Below are 20,097 nucleotides of genomic sequence, written 5' to 3'. Positions count from 1 at the left end.
ATGCTAGTGACCATCTCTCCATCTCTTCTGTCCCCATCATTTAAATGAATTAGGCCTTGGCCTTTCACCAGAAATCTTCAGGTGCTTCTGCTCCCTATTTATGAGTCAATAAAACTGAACCCTACTCAGAACAAGAAGACTCAGAATATATGTTGGCCTTCTTACCTCAAACATTAAAACATTTAGTCAATGTTGTATCTTTGTGTGGCAAGTAACTGCCTGAAGTGTTTCACTGTGTGAGATCTTAAATTTAAACTCACTATTTAAGTTGTTGATTCACTTTCTGCAATTCTTGGCATTTCTTATCAGTCTGGAAATGTATATATTTATATATAGTGACAGTCCCAGACATCTTAACTGCCTTCTATTGTAGCTAATGGCATTGTGGTGCAAAGAAAGTATGTATAAATCTTAAGTACAACATTTTTTGTACAAAGAATTCAGATTTATGAAGATGTGGACTCTGTAGTGACTTTTTAGTCACTATTTTGCACTCCTTATTGCCATTTGCATTACTTGTCACATCATTGATTAGATTGAGTGACTTAGAAACATAGAAAAATAGAGGCAGGTGTAGGCCATTCGTCCCTTTGAGCCTGATCCACCATTCAGTACGGCCCTGGCTGATCATCCAAACTCAATACCCTGTTCCCGCTTTCTCCCTATATCCCTTGATCCCTTTAGCCCTAAGAACTATATCTAACTCTTTCTTGAATATATTTAATGTTTTGGTCTCAACTGCTTTCTGTGGTAGAGAATTCCACAGGTTCACCACTCTCTGGGTGAAGAAATCTCTCCTCATCTCAGTCCTAAATGGCTTACCCCTTATCCTTAGACTGTGACCCCTGCTTCTGCACTCCCCCGTCATCAGGAACATCCTTCCTGCATCTAGTCTGTCCAGTCCTGTTAGAATTTTGTAGGTTTCTATGAGATCCCCTCTCATTCTTCTGAACTCTAGTGAACACAAGCCTAATCGACCCAATTTCTCTTCATACGTCAGTCCTGCCACCCAGGAATCAGTCTGGTGAACCTTTGCTGCACTCCCTCCATAGCAAGAACATCCTTCCTCAGATAAGGAGACCAAAACTGCACACAATACTCCAGATGTGATCTCACCAAGGCCTTGTATAATTGCAGCAAGAAATCCTTGCTCCTGTACTTGAATCCTCACACTATGAAGGCCAACATACCATTTGCCTTCTTATCTACCTGCTGCGCCTGCATGCTTACTTTCAGCAACTGGTGCACAAGGACATCCAGGTCTTGCTGCACCTCCCCCTTTCCCAATCTATCACCGTTCAGATAATCTGCCTTTCTGTTTTTGCCACCAAAGTGGATAACGTCACATTTATCTACATTATACTGCATCTGCCATGTATTTGCCCACTCACTCAACCAGTCTGGGGAGGCCAAACGTAGACTGGGTGACTGCTTTGTGGAACACCTCCGCTCAGTCCGAAAGCATGACGCCGAGCTTCCGGTTGCTGGCCATTTCAACACTCCCCCCTGCTCTCATGCTCACATCTCTATCCTGGGCTTGCTGCAGTGTTCCACTGAAGATCAGCGCAAGCTCGAGGAACAGCATCTCATTTTCCGATTGGGCACACTACAGCCTGCCTGACTGAACATTGAGTTCAATAATTTCAGAGCATGACAGGCCCCCCATCTTACTTTAATTTTTAGTTATTTTTTCTTTTTTTTTGTGTTTATTTTATTTTATCTTAGTTTGTTCAGTTTGCCTACCCACTTTTTTTCATGTTTGTACTTGCAGCTGTTCAGTTTTCAGTCCGTTAACACCCTATCTGTACTAATGCTTTATCTTTCAACACACCATTAACATATTGTTTGCCTTTGCTCCATGACCATCTGGTCAGTTATTCTCAGTGACCTTGTCCTATCTACACCTTCGCCTTAGTTATCTCTTGCCCCACCCTCGCTTTACTTGCTTAAAAGCTTTCACATTTCTAATATTTGCTAGTTCTGAAGAAGGGTCACTAACCAGAAATGTTAACTCTGTTTCTCTCTCCACAGATGCTGCCAGACCTGCTGAGTATTTCCAGCATTTCTTGTTTTTATTTCAGATTTCCAGCATCCGCAGTATTTTGCTTTAATTTATTCCTACCCTTTGTTTCCTGTCTGCCAACCAGTTCTCGATCCATGTTAGTACCTTACCCCCAATTCCATGTCCTTTAATTTTGCACGCTAATCTCTTATGTGGGACCTTATTGAAAGCCTTCTGAAAGTCCAAATACACCACATCCACTGGTTCTCCCTTATTAGTTACATCCTCAAAAAATTCCGGTAGATTTGTCAAGCGTGATTTCCGTTTTGTAAATCCATGTTGACTTTGTCCGATCCTGTCGTTGTTTTCCAAGTGCTCTTGTTACAGTGCTTCACAAACCACTGACCACCTCCAGGCGCGTATCCATTGTCTTTCGAGATAAGGAGGCCAAAGAAGAAGAAGGAAATTACAATAATTTTCATTAACATCTGTGGTTAGTTAATGGGTTGGATATGCACCATTAACACCTTGGCAGTAAATGTAGTGCTATTTTTTTTTCCAAAAATATACTTGATTCATAAAATTTGTTAAAAATTACATAACCATTCAAATTTGACATTACATAAAGTGCAATACAGATCAGTTTCTTTCAATACAGTACATGAGGTTCCTCACTACACTTACCATTGCAGATTATATTTACAATATACGTTCACATTTCATGTTGAACATTCTCTGGTGCATACAACCTGAGGGGTTTTACACAGGTTCCAGCCCCTCAGTTCACTATGACAGGAGGGTCTTACACAGTGGACTTTCCCCACTGAGCCTTTGTGGCAGCTGCCTCAAGCTTTAGTGTATCCCTCAGCACGTAGTCATGGACCTTGGAATGTGCCAGTCTACATCACTCGATCATCAACAGCTTTTTTCTTAGAAGACCAGCAAGTTTTGGGCAGATCAAAGTGCTTCTTTCACTGAGTTGGTTGTCCTCCAGCAGCAGTTGATGTTTATCTCAGCGTGCATCCCTGGGAACAGCCCGTAGAGCACTGTGTGCGTCCCTGGGAACAGCTCGTAGAGCACTGAGTCCTGCGTTACGGAACTGCCCGGGATGAACCACAACACAAACCGCTGCATCTCTTTCAAGACCTGCTTTGCAAAGGCACTTTCAAGAAAGGGGTGGACGACGGTCTCTTTCCCCACTGCAGCTGCCTTGTGGGCAGCGGGCACAGGTGGTGAGACTCAGGGTGTGCAGGAACGATTGGACGTGAAGGGCCCTTCTCACCACGAGCCAAGCTATGTCTTGGTGCTTGTTTGAAAGTTTTGACGATGAGGCATTCTGCCACATGTGTTTGACAGTCTACTCGGGGAACCATCCAACAGGGACTTAAGGACATTACGTGTGGGCTACTGTCTGATGGATTTGTGGTCAAAGGTGTTTTTCTGTACAAACTTTTCCATGAAGGACAGGTGGTACGGCATCGTCCAACTGAATGGAATGTTCCTTGGCAATGTGGCCGGACCCATCCTTTGCAACAGTGGGGACAGATAAAACCTCAGCATGTAGTGACACTTGGTGTTTGTGTACCAAGGGCCTATGCACACAAAGATGGCCATGAGGATGCAGGCGACATTGGGCATGCTTTTTTCCCCTTTTGTCTCGAGGTTTGAACATCATGTCCCTGCAGCCACATTCCATTTTCGATCTCCAGATAAAGCGGAAAATGGCTCAGGTGACTGCCACGTCACAGAAGTGGGGTATGGGCCAGACCTGTGCCATGTACAGCAACACCAAGAGCACCTCGCTCCTGATGACCAGGTTCTTGCCTGCAATGGAGAGGGAGCCTCACTTCCACATGCCCAGTTCCTGTTTCACCATGGCAGGGCCACTCTCCAGTTTTTGGTGCACACCCCGGCCCCTCCAAACAATATCCCCAGCACCTTCAGGTAGTTTGACCTGATGGTGAAGGGGAAAACAGATTGGTTGGCCCAGTTCCCAAAGAACATAAACCTATCTCTTGCTGTGATTTACTTTGGTTTCCGAGGCCACTTCGAACTGGTCACAGACGCTCATCAGTCTGTGAACCAACAGTGGATGCAAGCAGACGGTGGCGATGTCGTCCGTGTACAGGGAGGTGGTAAATGTAACGCCTAATGCCATAGAACTTTGATGCCTTGCAGCTTGAAAATTTATCTTCACATCCTAGGGTGTAAAATCATCATTAATATTATTGCGGTTCATTATCACTCGATATATAACATGCTTCTGGACTTGTTTAAAAGTAAACTAGTGGATTAATAGAAATTTGCATCACTCTATGTGGTATGGATAACTGGCAAGTCTCTGGAGCAACTATATTCTTTGATTCATTCAACTCCAAGGAAGCACTTGCTTCAATGTGACAAATGACCTTCTACTCATTCTCACGCTGTAAAGTTCATGATTCTTGCAAAACGCTTGGGGAATGAGATCACATCTTGAAATGATTGTAGTAATATATTCGTTATAGCAAACAAAGGAATTTTATATTAATATGTTCATTACTAGCATCATATAGCACAATTTCATCTCCTTCAGATTTAGAATCAGGATCCTAAGCATAAAATGTTTATTGTAATGCTCAGTGCAGAAAAGGTAGTCCGTCTATTGCCACATTGCACCAAAAGACATCAAAACACTCACTAGAAACTGGTTTAGTGGGCAGTTAAAATGCCCCGGCTTTCTTATATGCTGGATCCCGCAGAATTGGATTTTTAACCTGCTCTTCTGAGCAAGTGCCAAAGGGCATGAAGCCAAGGGGGTCCTTCTTTAAATATGCTAATTGAGGTCCATAGACATCAATCAGATTCCAAAGGCATCTTAATTCAAGCCTGCAGCTTTCCTGCCAGACTGAAATCAAGTCAGAAAAGGATCAAGACATGACGAGGCCCTAAAAGGTAAGTTGTTTTTTTACTTCCCTTTGTGCGACCAGGAGGAGTAGACATGTTCCTCCAGGTCACACAAGTAAAGTTTTCGGCTGCCGCTGCCCTGGTTGCTTCCATTGTCTCCTGCAAGACCCTCCACACATACTTGCAGGCCAGCAAATGGTCGTGGGCACCCAGCTTTCATGAGCTGGCAGCTGCTTCTTGCCCACTTTCCACCTGGAGCAGGGTCCTTCTTTAAATATGCATTAGCTGGGTGCTTACGCCACATGCTGAAATGAGCACCAGCGGCATGGTAAAGAAACTCAGTGAATGGAATTGCCATGGTCTTGTACTCTGAGTGGAAAACTGATTCCCATTGCAGTTAAAATCAAGCCCATCATCAGTCTTGTGTAAAATATGTTCAACATGCTGTTTTGTTAACCTGACGATCTGAGTGAATGGTTAAATGAGCTGTAGAGTGAACTTCTGCCAAGTGTCTATTTCTACCCACAGTTCGTAGAAGTCCTGATCAAGCACAATCCTCTACCAGCTATAACATCTCTCAGTAACTGAGATAATATGTTACTAATTGGCACCACTGAAATGACTGGGAAGCTTAGTTATATGAAGTTTTGGATTGCAAATAACTCTCGATTTCCCCAAGGAGCTCCAGGGTTAGCATCACCACACAGCTGCCCCGTGCATGTCGTGTCCTGTGAATCATCTGCACAGAGCTGTAGCCCTGACTTGTCCAGTTCCACACAGTCAGTAAGCTATAAGTTCAGTTAGACGTGGACTCCCATTGGCCTGTATTTTTGCGACTCACCAGGACTGTCAACAGCCTTTAAAGATGAGGTATATTCTAAAGGAGGGGATTGTTATTTAAGCAAGTCCTTGAGTTGTATCACTTCAACAGTAAGTTAACCAAGACTCAGCATCACAAAACCTACGAAGACTCAACTTGGTTCAAATTTACCAGCATCAGTGTATTGAGAAAAAGAAACAGCTGCTTCATATTTTTTGGAAAATCCTGAAAAATAGAAACAAGTTTCAAATGATTCTTTCTGAAATTACTGCGGATTAAGAGAGGCGCTGGAAATACTATCGTTGCTTTATTTTTCTACAGCACGTGCGTTTATTTAAGAGGCTGCCAGGAATAGGTGAGGTATGTTTTCCTATGTAGTTAAAGTTAAACCATTGATCAAGCCTTGATATTTCGTTCTCTACATGTAAAATAATTAACCACAAATATGCACTTAAATACCAACAAGATGTTATATGTACAAGCTTATACATGAATATACATACTATGTGTCACATATTATTTCCTGTCGTGTGATAACTCAGAGACAGCATTGGCTGTCGGTCATGTTGGGAAATACGCTTTCTTGTAACATAAGGACATGTTAAAACCAAGTTGGGCACACAAGTGAAGCTTCTCTGAGTGCTATGTGTATCAAGATTGGAAATCCCTGTATGAAATACCAGTTTCATTACACACTGCGTGCAGAAGAAATCTTAATTCCAGGTTGGTATTGATGCTTTTAGAATAAGAAGAAAGTGACCTTCAACTGCCATCCTTTGAGTTAAAATCTCTGATTTATTTTTGTGGGACCAGTGCCTGCGATGACACACATAGGGCTGAATTTTGTTCTCCCGCTGATAAAAAAAAAAGGCAGCCCGCATGCACGGGCCGCGCGTCGCCATTTCCATATGTAGGGCGCTCAGCCTCTTTCCCCAATCATGTGGCGGGGGTGGGCTCTGCAACGCCGGCAACAGCGTCACCTACCGCTGCACAGGCAGTGGCGCCATATTTAAAGGACTGCCAGACCTGCACGGAGAGTGCAAAGTTCAACCCCGGAAGCCCCCCCCAGCCACACTGTACATAAATGTGTGACCCGTTCCCCCGCCACCTCCTTCCCCCCGGTAATGCACAGAAAATAAATGGTAGCCCTGTTTTCCCCCCACACCCCCCTTCAAAACACTTAAATTGAATAGTTGACCTCTTTCTCACACCCCCCCCCCCGCCCGCCCCCAGAGTGCAGAGGACACCCCTCCCCTCCCTCCCACACTACACCTGCAGGATTGACCCACCACCCCCCCCCCCCCCCCCCCCCCACTCCCCAACTACACTAAAAATCCTGAGTTCCTCCCTTCCCCACCTCGGTGGAGCCAGCTTTCTCTGGACAGGAAAGTGAAGGCGTGTGAGTGCTGGCCGTCGCAGGGAAGATCGTGGACAGCCAGTAAGATCACAGAGAATGGTATGTTAATTTCTTCATGTGCTTTATTTCCGTATTTAAAGTTGGGTCCCGTTGCCAAGTGGCGGGTGTCTGCCCACAGAGCTTCGCCGCTGCCGGAAAGATCGGGCCTGGCAATCCCGGCGTTGGGCTCTGTGGTGGGCCGCTGCATTCTTCTGGCCCACCCCCCATGCCATGGAGCCTGACATTGGGAGCTGAACAAAATTCAGCCCATAGTGAATAATGATCTGGTGATGTGAGATGAATTGGTCAAACAAGCTCTGTCCTATTATATTGGGCAGATTCGTGCTCCAATCATTTCTGCAGCAGGTAATAGAACTGAAATTGGCTAAAGTGAGTGAGTTGGGGAGAAGTTTAACTTACACCCAAAATGGCTGCAAAGTCAGGAGGAAGGACCAGTCAGCATACCAAATTTGGCTTTGAACCTTTCTCAAGTGTCACTAGCGAGCTGTGGGCACCAAGCAGACATCCCACTGTAGCTCCTGAGTCAGGGAGGGTGCAGAATCATGTGGCTGTCGTGACGAGCTGTTTGGTATGTCAGTCTGGGGAGGGCAGCATTCCTGGCCGGGTGTGGGGTGGTGGGGTGGGTGGAAGTATGGTGTGGGAAAGGGCCTCGAATGCAGCGGCAACAAGCTGGAGCTTTTTTAATGTTTGCGGAACATTCCAGCTTTATCAAACATAAAAACTGAAACTAGGTAGAGAATGTGCCTTTAAGGATGTTGGTTATCCCACCCAGAGCACACAACTAAGTGGAGCATAGGCCTTTCAGGACACTGGTTATCTGGCTCAAGACCTGGAACAACTAAGTGTAGAATTTACAGGGTAAGGGCTGCCCATTTGTAACTGAATTCTGCATTTGGGGTCTTAGGTGTTTTAACGTCTGCTCAAGGCGAGTGGCCTGGAACCGCCTAAGCCAGTTTGGTGTCGGGCATACCTTTTGGTTCAAATCAGGCACAGCAAAACTCAGCGTTAAATAGAGAGGCTTAACATCCATTTTACTTGCACAAAACGGGCAGCCAGAAGTTGAATTTTTCCTGTGTGTTTCAAATTCCTGACCGTGACTGTTGTACTACTACTTCCTTGGGTTTCAGAGAGTAGTGCCACTAGCATATTTACAATTGTGCCAGTCATTATCTCCTAATGTTATTGTGGATGTTAGCCAGTTGTCTCTGGCAGTAATGGGGTAATATTATTCCACTGCACCTGTGTGTTTGAAGTAAACTTCAAACCAGCAGCAATAAAATCTAACCTCTGTTCTGATATCAGATATCAACTTGATATGAACTGACTTGAACGCAATGTACTGAGAGTTGTATCCAAACTGTGGAAATTGGCACAAAGGTCAGTGGTACAAGTGAATGAGATCAGATTTCTCCTGCATTGGATAACTTTGCAATCACTTTGAGCCCAGACTAGAGAACACTTTTGGCTCTGTCTAATGAAATTAACTCAATTGGGAATGCCTTGGATTTCTGACTGCAATTTGTGTTCATTTCCTAGATGGGCATAAGTGTCAGTGTTTGACATCTTTTATCAGCAATTTAACACACTTATCCAAATAACAATCCTGAAGAAATTAATAAATCTAAACTGGACTGTAAACACACTTTCACCAAAGGTAGTCCCACAAGTAACCAGAGCTTTTCTACAAGCACATGCAAAATCAGAAGATGGATGAGCTAATTGTTCATTTACATTTTCTGTTTTCTAAAGCCTCATTTATCATGCATCAGATTTTGTTTCTTCTAGGTTTCCTCAGTGCTACATACAATTGAGTGTACAATAGCAAAGACCATGACTTTGCACAGTATGTATTTTGTGAACAGAATCAAACTTAACCAATGCTTGTGAGGATGTTTTCACCTATTTGTAGAGATAAGTAGCAAAACCTGAATTGGTCCAAATTGGATTTACCTTGTTGGGGAGAGGAAGGGGGGATCTTTTGAAATTTGTTCCTGTTTATACTGTTCAGATCAATTCAGATATTTCTTGATTGAGGTATATGTTTAATTTAGGTTTTCTTCAACAGAGATGTTGGATTTCATGCGATGTGATATTAATAGCAAATGCATTAGTACATTAAAATTTCAGTTTGTTATTTAATGAAGGAGTTATCCAAATGAGGAATATATATGAATACATTAACACATTCATAACTAATTTCATGACACAATTTTCAATCTGAAAGAATCCAAAGTTGATTTCATATTAAAAAGATGGGTACAAGTCCAAAGTCTGGACTTTGAGAAAGTTCCCAAACCAAATTCAAATTCTGATTTAACCTTACCTAATAGGATGAAACTGCTCAATTTAGTGTAGTCATCAACCAATTATTAAAACTTCTTCAAGAAAGCAGTATGAATCAGACTGAAAGATGAGCACGGTGGTAGAAGACAAGCCATATAATTGAAGCAAAATCAAAGAATGAGTAATGCTGATATTCATCATATAGTTTTGAAGGGGTAGATTTTACAAATGAACACTGGTGCAGAATTTTGAGTGGCAGGAGCACCTAAGCGGGAACTCGAGTGCAGAGCTATCTGAATTCCCAATATGTGATTCCATTGCTGAAACTCTGCACCGGGAGTGCTGATGAGTAAAATCTGCTCTGTAGTAAACTAGAGACAAGCGAGGGGTAGTGATGCAAAGATTAACCTCATCATCCTTTTGACTAGGAGGTGGAGAAATCAGCTAAGGGTTCCACTTTAGATCAATAACCTATGGATTGTGCTGAAAGGTACATGTGTGGAGACTTCAGATGGGAACAAGATCCCATTTAGCTGTGGTGCCCCTCACATGCTATACAGGTGAATAGCCTTCTAATGCCCATTATCTACAGTAACACATAAAGAAAAGCCACTTGGGAATGATCACAGAGAGTTGCTGAGAGCTGAAGAAGTCACAGGCTTCCTGAGAAGAGGGATAAAAATGAGGGAAAGTATACATTTTTAAACTTGGAAAAATAATGAACAGGTTACACACAGTTCCCATTGTGAATAGTTCAGTTAGGTCCCTGATTTGATTCTGCAAACCTAACTACCACTAGATAAAGCATGATGGTAAGTGTCCACATTATGCTAATGACATCCTGTAGGATTTTCTCTTGCCTGGATTTTGTGTGGTACATTTTCAGAGTCTTTGTCTGGTGAGGGCCAACCTTCCAGCGCCAGCATGCTGCATGCAATTTTCTGATGCATGTTCTGGGCAGGTGTAAACTGAGAAAAGCTACCCTTGAAACTTCAGTCTGGCAAAGTTATTCAGTCTTGCATGAAACTTATATTGTTTCTTTTTTTTTATTCTTTCTCCATGCCAGCCAGTATACTGGCTTAGAGACTTCCAAGCCTCTGTCAGTAATTGTCCAGCAGAATTACTCAATAGTAGTGCAAGGTGATACTACTCTGATTTTTCTTGCTCCCTGTGAGGTTCCTAAGCTTTGCTCGACATCTTCTCATGACTGCACAGTTAATTCAGAAATGCAGTGGGGAATTTGAACAAAAATCTGCATTCAATCTGTTAAGCTGCAGTGATACCATAATCAGTGCAAAGGAGTGTGACAGTTACCATTGAAACTGAACTTGCTAGAACTTGACTTGCTACTGGTTTGAGTACTTGAGTCCACAGTTATTCTGCCATTTTTGTACTAATGCTGTGCAAATAGTGTGTCACATCAATACAAAAACTGTGCTATAACTGGGCCAGAGGACACAATTAGCTCGAAATTATTGTTGTTGAGATTAGCCTATGAGCACCAAAATGACTTTGCTGATTTTTATTTTTGCAGGATGTGCTGTTCACAAAAGCATTACTTTGTTGAAACAAATTAATAATTTTCCCCTTTCCCCATCATTGAAAAATAGGTGTTCTGGGCTCCGGTAGGATCTTGCTCCGTACAGAGAAAAAAATCCTTCTGCAGCGAGAGATTAAATTGTGTTTTGGAGAAAACCCTAAACATGATAGCTAAACAGTTTTAAAAAAAAATCGTCAAAGCCTGTGGCTAGTTCTGAATCTGAAAAAGCTTTCAGTGCTTCCAGATTATGATTAGATTTTTCCTCCACACTTTCAGGATATTTCTTTCAATATTTTTTTCTTTCTGTGGTGGCTACAGACTATTGTGGTGGCTACAGAATAAAATTGCATCACGAAAGATAAGAAAAACAATTTTAATACTTGGTTATGACTAGCATACACCACTAATCACAATTACCACTTCTAAAACACACCCTTTGTCCTGAAAATTGCAGCTCCTGAGGTAACCACAACCCCATGATAAATGTTCATATCCTTCCTGTCTATTTCATGCATTCTGCTGTAACGTCCTGCTTTTAAAATATCTCCAACCTATTAGTGGATGACCAATAATGTGTCACCCTCAGTAGTTATGGGAAGACTCCAGATCAGACTATATAGTGCGTTTGTGTACTAGGTTTATTCAAACAACGTTTAAATGCACAGCTTTGGAGACTGGAACTATCAAGACTTTGCCTGAACTGAAGGGTGAATGTATGTGGAAAGCAAAGAAGTTTTTAGGCTTTCTTTTGAGACTTCTGAGCCTAAATTTTTCTTTAACATCACATTAACAATCCACCCATGATATATATTCTATAAGTGCTACTTAGAAGAACTTTCCTTTCTGATTACTCTTCTCCTCCCCTCTGAAAGCAAACCTGCAACCTCATTTACATGATGTTCAACTATGTGTTTGTAATAAGTTTTCTGGCAGAATATTACTGATGTTCTATTTACCTATTTAATATGATCTGGCCACTCTGCTCCTCCGTTGACTTGTAAACAATGCTGTTTGTGGGTTTTTTTCAAATGGATAAAGTGCTTTAGAACATCTTGTTCAAGAACATAATTTCTGCACAGTTCAAGATAACGAGGACAGAGTAGTTTGGTAGGTTAGCGCATTGTCATTTCATCTCTGAGACCTAGGTTTGAATCTCTTCTGGCTCTAGGGGTCCACTGTGAAATGGCTTTGGGGAGTCTCAATACAGTTCCTGTAATTTGTACAATTTGCATCATGACTGCACTCTTGAGGTTGGGGATTAAGGCTTGCTGCAATGCAGTTGTCCACCGTCAGCTGTAGTCTTTACTGTGCTTAAAAGTGCTCCATAGTTTCATCAAATGCAAAATGGGGACATATTCCAATTTTCTGGGCTGGATTTTGTTCTCAGCCTGACGTCAGGTTTCGTGAGGGGGTGGGGGGTTGGGATGCTGGAGAATTGGAGTGGCAGCAGCCGTCACAGAGGCCAAAGCTGGGTTTGCGGGGCCGACCTTCCCAGCGGTGGGGAAGCTCCGTGGCGGCCCCTCTGCTGCTCTGCGACGGGACCCTGGTTTAAATATTTAAAATGCCTATCTGCATAGATTACCATATTATCTGCCGTGGTCTTCCCATCTGTTCCTGATCTTCAGCATGACGTGGCATTCACGGCCTTCACTTTTCTGTCCAGGAGAAGCTGGCGCCATCAGGGAGGGGAAGGGGTCACCACTGCATTCTGAGTATAGATGGCGGGGGAGGGGGGTAGCAGGGGAAGGGGCAACTCTGCATTATTTAGTGTATGGTGGGGGAAGGGGGTCAACTCTGCATTATTTAGTGTATGACGGGGGAAGGGGGTCAACTCTGCATTATTTAGTGTATGACGGGGGAAGGGGGTCAACTCTGCATTATTTAGTGTGTGACGGAGTAATGGGTCAACTCTGCATTATTTAGTGTATGGTGGGGGAAGGGGCAACTCTGCATTATTTAGTGTATGGTGGGGGAAGGGGCAACTCTGTATTATTTAGTGTATGGTGGGGGAAGGGGCAACTCTGCATTATTTAGTGCATGGGGGGGAAGGGGTCAAATCTGCATTATTTAGTGAATGGCGGGGGAAGGGGTCAACTCTGCATTATTTAGTGCATGGGGGGAAGGGGTCAAATCTGCATTATTTAGTGAATGGCGGGGGAAGGGGTCAACTCTGCATTATTTAGTGCATGGGGGAAGGGGCAACTCTGCATTATTTAGTGTATGACGGGGGAAGGGGGTCAACTCTGCATTATTTAGTGCATGGGGGGGAAGGGGTCAACTCTGCATTATTAAGTGTATGTGGGGGGAAGGGGTCAACTCTGCATTATTTAGTGTCGGGGGGGAAGGGGTCAACTCTGCATTATTTAGTGTATGTGGGGGGAAGGGATCAACTCTGCATTATTTAGTGTATTGGAAGGACAGGGTCAACTCTGCATTATTTAGTGTATGGGGGGGAAGGGGTCAACTCTGCATTATTTAGTGTATGTGGGGGAAGGGGTCAACTCTGCATTATTTAGTGTATTGGAAGGACGGGGTCAACTCTGCATTATTTAGTGTATTGGAAGGACGGGGTCAACTCTGCATTATTTAGTGTATTGGAAGGACGGGGTCAACTCTGCATTATTTAGTGTATTGGAAGGACGGGGTCAACTCTGCATCATTTAGTGTATGGGGGGAGGAGTCAACTGTGCATTATTTAGTGTATTGGAAGGACGGGGTCAACTCTGCATTATTTAGTGTATTGGAAGAACGGGGCCAACTCTGCATTATTTAGTGTATTGGAAGGACGGGGTCAACTCTGCATTATTTAGTGTATGGGGTGGGAAGGGGTCAACTCTGCATTATTTAGTGTATTGGAAGAACGGGGCCAACTCTGCATTATTTAGTGTATTGGAAGGACGGGGTCAACTCTGCATTATTTAGTGTATTGGAAGAACGGGGCCAACTCTGCATTATTTAGTGTATTGGAAGGACGGGGTCAACTCTGCATTATTTAGTGTATGGGGTGGGAAGGGGTCAACTCTGTATTATTTAGTGTATGGGGGGAGGAGTCAACACTGCTTTATTTAGTGTATGGGGAGGGATGGGGTCAACTCTGCATTATTTAGTGTAATGGAGGGAAGGAGTTAACTCTGCATTATTTAGTGTATGGGGGAGGAGTCAACTCTGCATTATTTAGTGTAATGGAGGGAAGGAGTTAACTCTGCATTATTTAGTGTATGGGGGGAGGAGTCAACTCTGCATTATTTAGTGTAATGGCGGGGGGGGGGGGGGTGGGTAGGGGTCAATTCTGCATTATTTAATGTATGGGGAGGGATGGGGTCAACTCTGCATTATTTTGTGTATGGGGAGGGAAGGGGTCAACTCTGCATTACTTAGTGTAATGGGGGGGAAGGGGTCAACTCTGCATTATTTAGTGTATGGGGAGGGAAGGGGTCAACTCTGCATTATTTTGTGTATGGGGAGGGAAGGGGTCAACTCTGCATTACTTAGTGTAATGGGGGGGAAGGGGTCAACTCTGCATTATTTAGTGTATGGGGAGGGAAGGGGTCAACTCTGCATTATTTAGTGTATGGGGGGGGAAGGGGTCAACTCTGCATTATTTTGTGTATGGGGAGGGAAGGGGTCAACTCTGCATTACTTAGTGTATGGGGAGGGAAGGGGTCAACTCTGCATTACTTAGTGTAATGGGGGGGAAGGGGTCAACTCTGCATTATTTAGTGTATGGGGAGGGAAGGGGTCAACTCTGCATTATTTAGTGTATGTGGGGGAAGGGGTCAACTCTGCATTATTTAGTGTTTGTGGGGGAAGGGGTCAACTCTGCATTATTTAGTGTATTGGAAGGACGGGGTCAACTCTGCATTATTTAATGTATTGGAAGGACGGGGTCAACTCTGCATTATTTAATGTATTGGAAGAACGGGGTCAACACTGCATTATTTAGTGTATTGGAAGAACGGGGTCAACACTGCATTATTTAGTGTATTGGAAGGACGGGGTCAACTCTGCATTATTTAGTGTATGGGGAGGGAAGGCGTCAACTCTGTATTATTTAGTGTATGGTGGGGGAAGGGGCAACTCTGCATTATTTAGTGCATGGGGGGAAGGGGTCAAATCTGCATTATTTAGTGAATGGCGGGGGAAGGGGTCAACTCTGCATTATTTAGTGCATGGGGGGAAGGGGTCAAATCTGCATTATTTAGTGAATGGCGGGGGAAGGGGTCAACTCTGCATTATTTAGTGCATGGGGGAAGGGGCAACTCTGCATTATTTAGTGTATGACGGGGGAAGGGGGTCAACTCTGCATTATTTAGTGTATGGGGTGGGAAGGGGTCAACTCTGTATTATTTAGTGTATGGGGGGAGGAGTCAACACTGCTTTATTTAGTGTATGGGGAGGGATGGGGTCAACTCTGCATTATTTAGTGTAATGGAGGGAAGGAGTTAACTCTGCATTATTTAGTGTATGGGGGAGGAGTCAACTCTGCATTATTTAGTGTAATGGAGGGAAGGAGTTAACTCTGCATTATTTAGTGTATGGGGGGAGGAGTCAACTCTGCATTATTTAGTGTAATGGCGGGGGGGGGGGGTGGGTAGGGGTCAATTCTGCATTATTTAATGTATGGGGAGGGATGGGGTCAACTCTGCATTATTTTGTGTATGGGGAGGGAAGGGGTCAACTCTGCATTACTTAGTGTAATGGGGGGGAAGGGGTCAACTCTGCATTATTTAGTGTATGGGGAGGGAAGGGGTCAACTCTGCATTATTTTGTGTATGGGGAGGGAAGGGGTCAACTCTGCATTACTTAGTGTAATGGGGGGGAAGGGGTCAACTCTGCATTATTTAGTGTATGGGGAGGGAAGGGGTCAACTCTGCATTATTTAGTGTATGGGGGGGAAGGGGTCAACTCTGCATTATTTTGTGTATGGGGAGGGAAGGGGTCAACTCTGCATTACTTAGTGTATGGGGAGGGAAGGGGTCAACTCTGCATTACTTAGTGTAATGGTGGGGAAGGGGTCAACTCTGCATTATTTAGTGTATGGGGAGGGGAGGGGTCAACTCTGCATTATTTAGTGTATGTGGGGGAAGGGGTCAACTCTGCATTATTTAGTGTATGTGGGGGAAGGGGTCAACTCTGCATTATTTAGTGTATTGGAAGGACGGGGTCAACTCTGCATTATTTAATGTATTGGAAGGACGGGGTCAACTCTGCATTATTTAATGTATTGGAAGAACGGGGTCAACACTGCATTATTTAGTGTATTGGAAGAACGGGGTCAACACTGCATTATTTAGTGTATTGGAAGGACGGGGTCAACTCTGCATTATTTAGTGTATGGGGAGGGAAGGCGTCAACTCTGTATTATTTAGTGTATGGTGGGGGAAGGGGCAACTCTGCATTATTTAGTGCATGGGGGGGAAGGGGTCAAATCTGCATTATTTAGTGAATGGCGGGGGAAGGGGTCAACTCTGCATTATTTAGTGCATGGGGGGAAGGGGTCAAATCTGCATTATTTAGTGAATGGCGGGGGAAGGGGTCAACTCTGCATTATTTAGTGCATGGGGGAAGGGGCAACTCTGCATTATTTAGTGTATGACGGGGGAAGGGGGTCAACTCTGCATTATTTAGTGCATGGGGGGGAAGGGGTCAACTCTGCATTATTAAGTGTATGTGGGGGGAAGGGGTCAACTCTGCATTATTTAGTGTCGGGGGGGAAGGGGTCAACTCTGCATTATTTAGTGTATGTGGGGGGAAGGGATCAACTCTGCATTATTTAGTGTATTGGAAGGACAGGGTCAACTCTGCATTATTTAGTGTATGGGGGGGAAGGGGTCAACTCTGCATTATTTAGTGTATGTGGGGGAAGGGGTCAACTCTGCATTATTTAGTGTATTGGAAGGACGGGGTCAACTCTGCATTATTTAGTGTATTGGAAGGACGGGGTCAACTCTGCATTATTTAGTGTATTGGAAGGACGGGGTCAACTCTGCATTATTTAGTGTATTGGAAGGACGGGGTCAACTCTGCATCATTTAGTGTATGGGGGGAGGAGTCAACTGTGCATTATTTAGTGTATTGGAAGGACGGGGTCAACTCTGCATTATTTAGTGTATTGGAAGAACGGGGCCAACTCTGCATTATTTAGTGTATTGGAAGGACGGGGTCAACTCTGCATTATTTAGTGTATGGGGTGGGAAGGGGTCAACTCTGCATTATTTAGTGTATTGGAAGAACGGGGCCAACTCTGCATTATTTAGTGTATTGGAAGGACGGGGTCAACTCTGCATTATTTAGTGTATTGGAAGAACGGGGCCAACTCTGCATTATTTAGTGTATTGGAAGGACGGGGTCAACTCTGCATTATTTAGTGTATGGGGTGGGAAGGGGTCAACTCTGTATTATTTAGTGTATGGGGGGAGGAGTCAACACTGCTTTATTTAGTGTATGGGGAGGGATGGGGTCAACTCTGCATTATTTAGTGTAATGGAGGGAAGGAGTTAACTCTGCATTATTTAGTGTATGGGGGAGGAGTCAACTCTGCATTATTTAGTGTAATGGAGGGAAGGAGTTAACTCTGCATTATTTAGTGTATGGGGGGAGGAGTCAACTCTGCATTATTTAGTGTAATGGCGGGGGGGGGTGGGTAGGGGTCAATTCTGCATTATTTAATGTATGGGGAGGGATGGGGTCAACTCTGCATTATTTTGTGTATGGGGAGGGAAGGGGTCAACTCTGCATTACTTAGTGTAATGGGGGGGAAGGGGTCAACTCTGCATTATTTAGTGTATGGGGAGGGAAGGGGTCAACTCTGCATTATTTTGTGTATGGGGAGAGAAGGGGTCAACTCTGCATTACTTAGTGTAATGGGGGGGAAGGGGTCAACTCTGCATTATTTAGTGTATGGGGAGGGAAGGGGTCAACTCTGCATTATTTAGTGTATGGGGGGGAAGGGGTCAACTCTGCATTATTTTGTGTATGGGGAGGGAAGGGGTCAACTCTGCATTATTTAGTGTATGGGGAGGGAAGGGGTCAACTCTGCATTATTTAGTGTATGTGGGGGAAGGGGTCAACTCTGCATTATTTAGTGTATGTGGGGGAAGGGGTCAACTCTGCATTATTTAGTGTATTGGAAGGACGGGGTCAACTCTGCATTATTTAATGTATTGGAAGGACGGGGTCAACTCTGCATTATTTAATGTATTGGAAGAACGGGGTCAACACTGCATTATTTAGTGTATTGGAAGAACGGGGTCAACACTGCATTATTTAGTGTATTGGAAGGACGGGGTCAACTCTGCATTATTTAGTGTATGGGGAGGGAAGGCGTCAACTCTGCATTATTTAGTGTATTGGGGGGAGGGAAGGGGTCAACTCTGCATTATTTAGTGTATGGGGGAAGGTGTCAACTCTGCAGTATTTAGTGTATTGGGGGGAGGGAAGGGTTCAACTTTGCATTATTTAGTGTATGGGGGGGAAGGGGTCAACTCTGCATTATTTAGTGTATGGGAGGGAAGGGGTCAACTCTGCATTATTTAGTGTATGAGGTGAAGGGGTCAACTCTGCATTATTTAGTGTATTGCAGGGGGGGAAGGGGTCAACTCTGCATTATTTAGTGTATGGGGTGACGGGGTCAACTCTGCATTATTTAGTGTATGGGGGGGAAGGGGTCAACTCTGCATTATTTAGTGTATGGGGGGGAAGGGGTCAACTCTGCATTATTTAGTGTATGCAGGGGAAGGGGTCAACTCTGCATTATTTAGTGTATGGCGGGAAGGGGTCAACTCTGCATTATTTAGTGTATTGCGGGGAGGGAAGGGGTCAACTCTGCATTATTTAGTGTTGTGGGGGAAGGGGTCAATTCTGCATTATTTAGTGTATGCAGGGGAAGGGGTCAACTCTGCATTATTTAGTGTATTGCGGGGAGGGAAGGGGTCAACTCTGCATTATTTAGTGTTGTGGGGGAAGGGGTCAATTCTGCATTATTTAGTGTATTGCGGGGAGGGAAGGGGTCAACTCTGCATTATTTAGTGTTGTGGGGGAAGGGGTCAATTCTGCATTATTTAGTGTATGCAGGGGAAGGGGTCAACTCTGCATTATTTAGTGCATGGGGGGGGGGGGAAGGGGTCAACTCTGCATTACTTAGTGTTGGGGGGAAGGGGTCAACTCTGCATTATTTAGTGCATGGGGGGGAAGGGGTCAATTCTGCATTATTTAGTGCATGCAGGGGAAGGAGTCAACTCTGCATTATTTAGTGCATGGGGGGAAGGGGTCAACTCTGCATTATTTAGTGCATGGGGGGGAAGGGTTCAACTCTGCATTATTTAGTGCATGGGGGGGAAGGGGTCAACTCTGCATTAATTTGAACAGTTTGCAGGGTTGGCAGCCTTTTAAAAATGGTGCCAGCACCTGCTCCTGTTTCAGGTGATACCGTGAATGATGTCACCAATGCTTTCCTCGCCACGTGATTTGAGGTGGGGATGGGGTGGTTGGGGCTGGGGCGGCTACCGTCAATATGTTAAGTGGCCGCCCACCGTGTAATTGCGGCGACATGGCTGCTGTGTAGGGCAGCCACCATTTTCTGCACCAGCCGCCGCTCCCGGCAGCAGGAGAACAAAACCCAGCCCAGTGTGTTTTCAGAATGCAAACAGGCATTTGGCCTCTATTCAGCTGGAACCAGATCTGGAGCATATTGAAATATTCTTGTGGTAGGATGCCAATTGCCAAGGTTTGACAAATTACATGGGCACCCTCCTAGCTCAGAATCTTCTCAAAATTCAAAATGAATATCCCATTAGAACCAAAACTGATTTCAAGTTAGAAAAATCAGAGCACTGATCACTTAAATACAAGTTTTAAAATTATTGTCTTCAATTTAAATGAAAGGTGCAGTTGAACCCCAAGCCATGGCCTAGAACTTGGAGGCTGGTGCAAAGTAAGTGTAGGGAATGATCTCTGAGCCTCAGGCCTCATTTGGGCAAAGGCAATTTGAATTTTGGGTGCTGCGTGTATTTCAGATCATTTCTAGGTGATTTGGATTATCACTGATATTTCTCGAAACTATAGCCTACCAATGTTTTTAATTGCAGAAAAGACAGTTAAATGACTCCCAATTCTCGAAACTATAGCCTACCAATGTTTTTAATTGCAGA

The 20,097-nt window shown here is 44.1% G+C and overlaps 1 protein-coding gene across 9 annotated transcripts in view; it reads left to right on the top strand.

The window, feature by feature from the left end:
• Positions 1–20,097, top strand: part of trim2a (tripartite motif containing 2a) — a 285,251-nt gene that overhangs the window by 163,386 nt on the left and 101,768 nt on the right. Inside the window, exon 1 of one of the 9 annotated variants that reach the window (XM_068040734.1) lies at positions 5,556–6,063. The exons of 7 other annotated variants lie outside the window; for them this stretch is intronic. The gene's annotated coding sequence lies outside the window, so the exon portion shown is untranslated. Of the gene's footprint in view, positions 1–5,555; positions 6,069–20,097 lie in introns of those variants that run through there. One more of the 9 variants, XM_068040742.1, reaches the window with a different exon arrangement.

The sequence above is a fragment of the Heterodontus francisci genome, chromosome 1 (assembly GCF_036365525.1).
Source record: "Heterodontus francisci isolate sHetFra1 chromosome 1, sHetFra1.hap1, whole genome shotgun sequence".
Taxonomy (NCBI): Eukaryota; Metazoa; Chordata; class Chondrichthyes; order Heterodontiformes; family Heterodontidae; genus Heterodontus; species Heterodontus francisci.
Note: the sequence above shows the minus strand (reverse complement) of the source record. Positions and strands in the feature narration are given on the sequence as shown.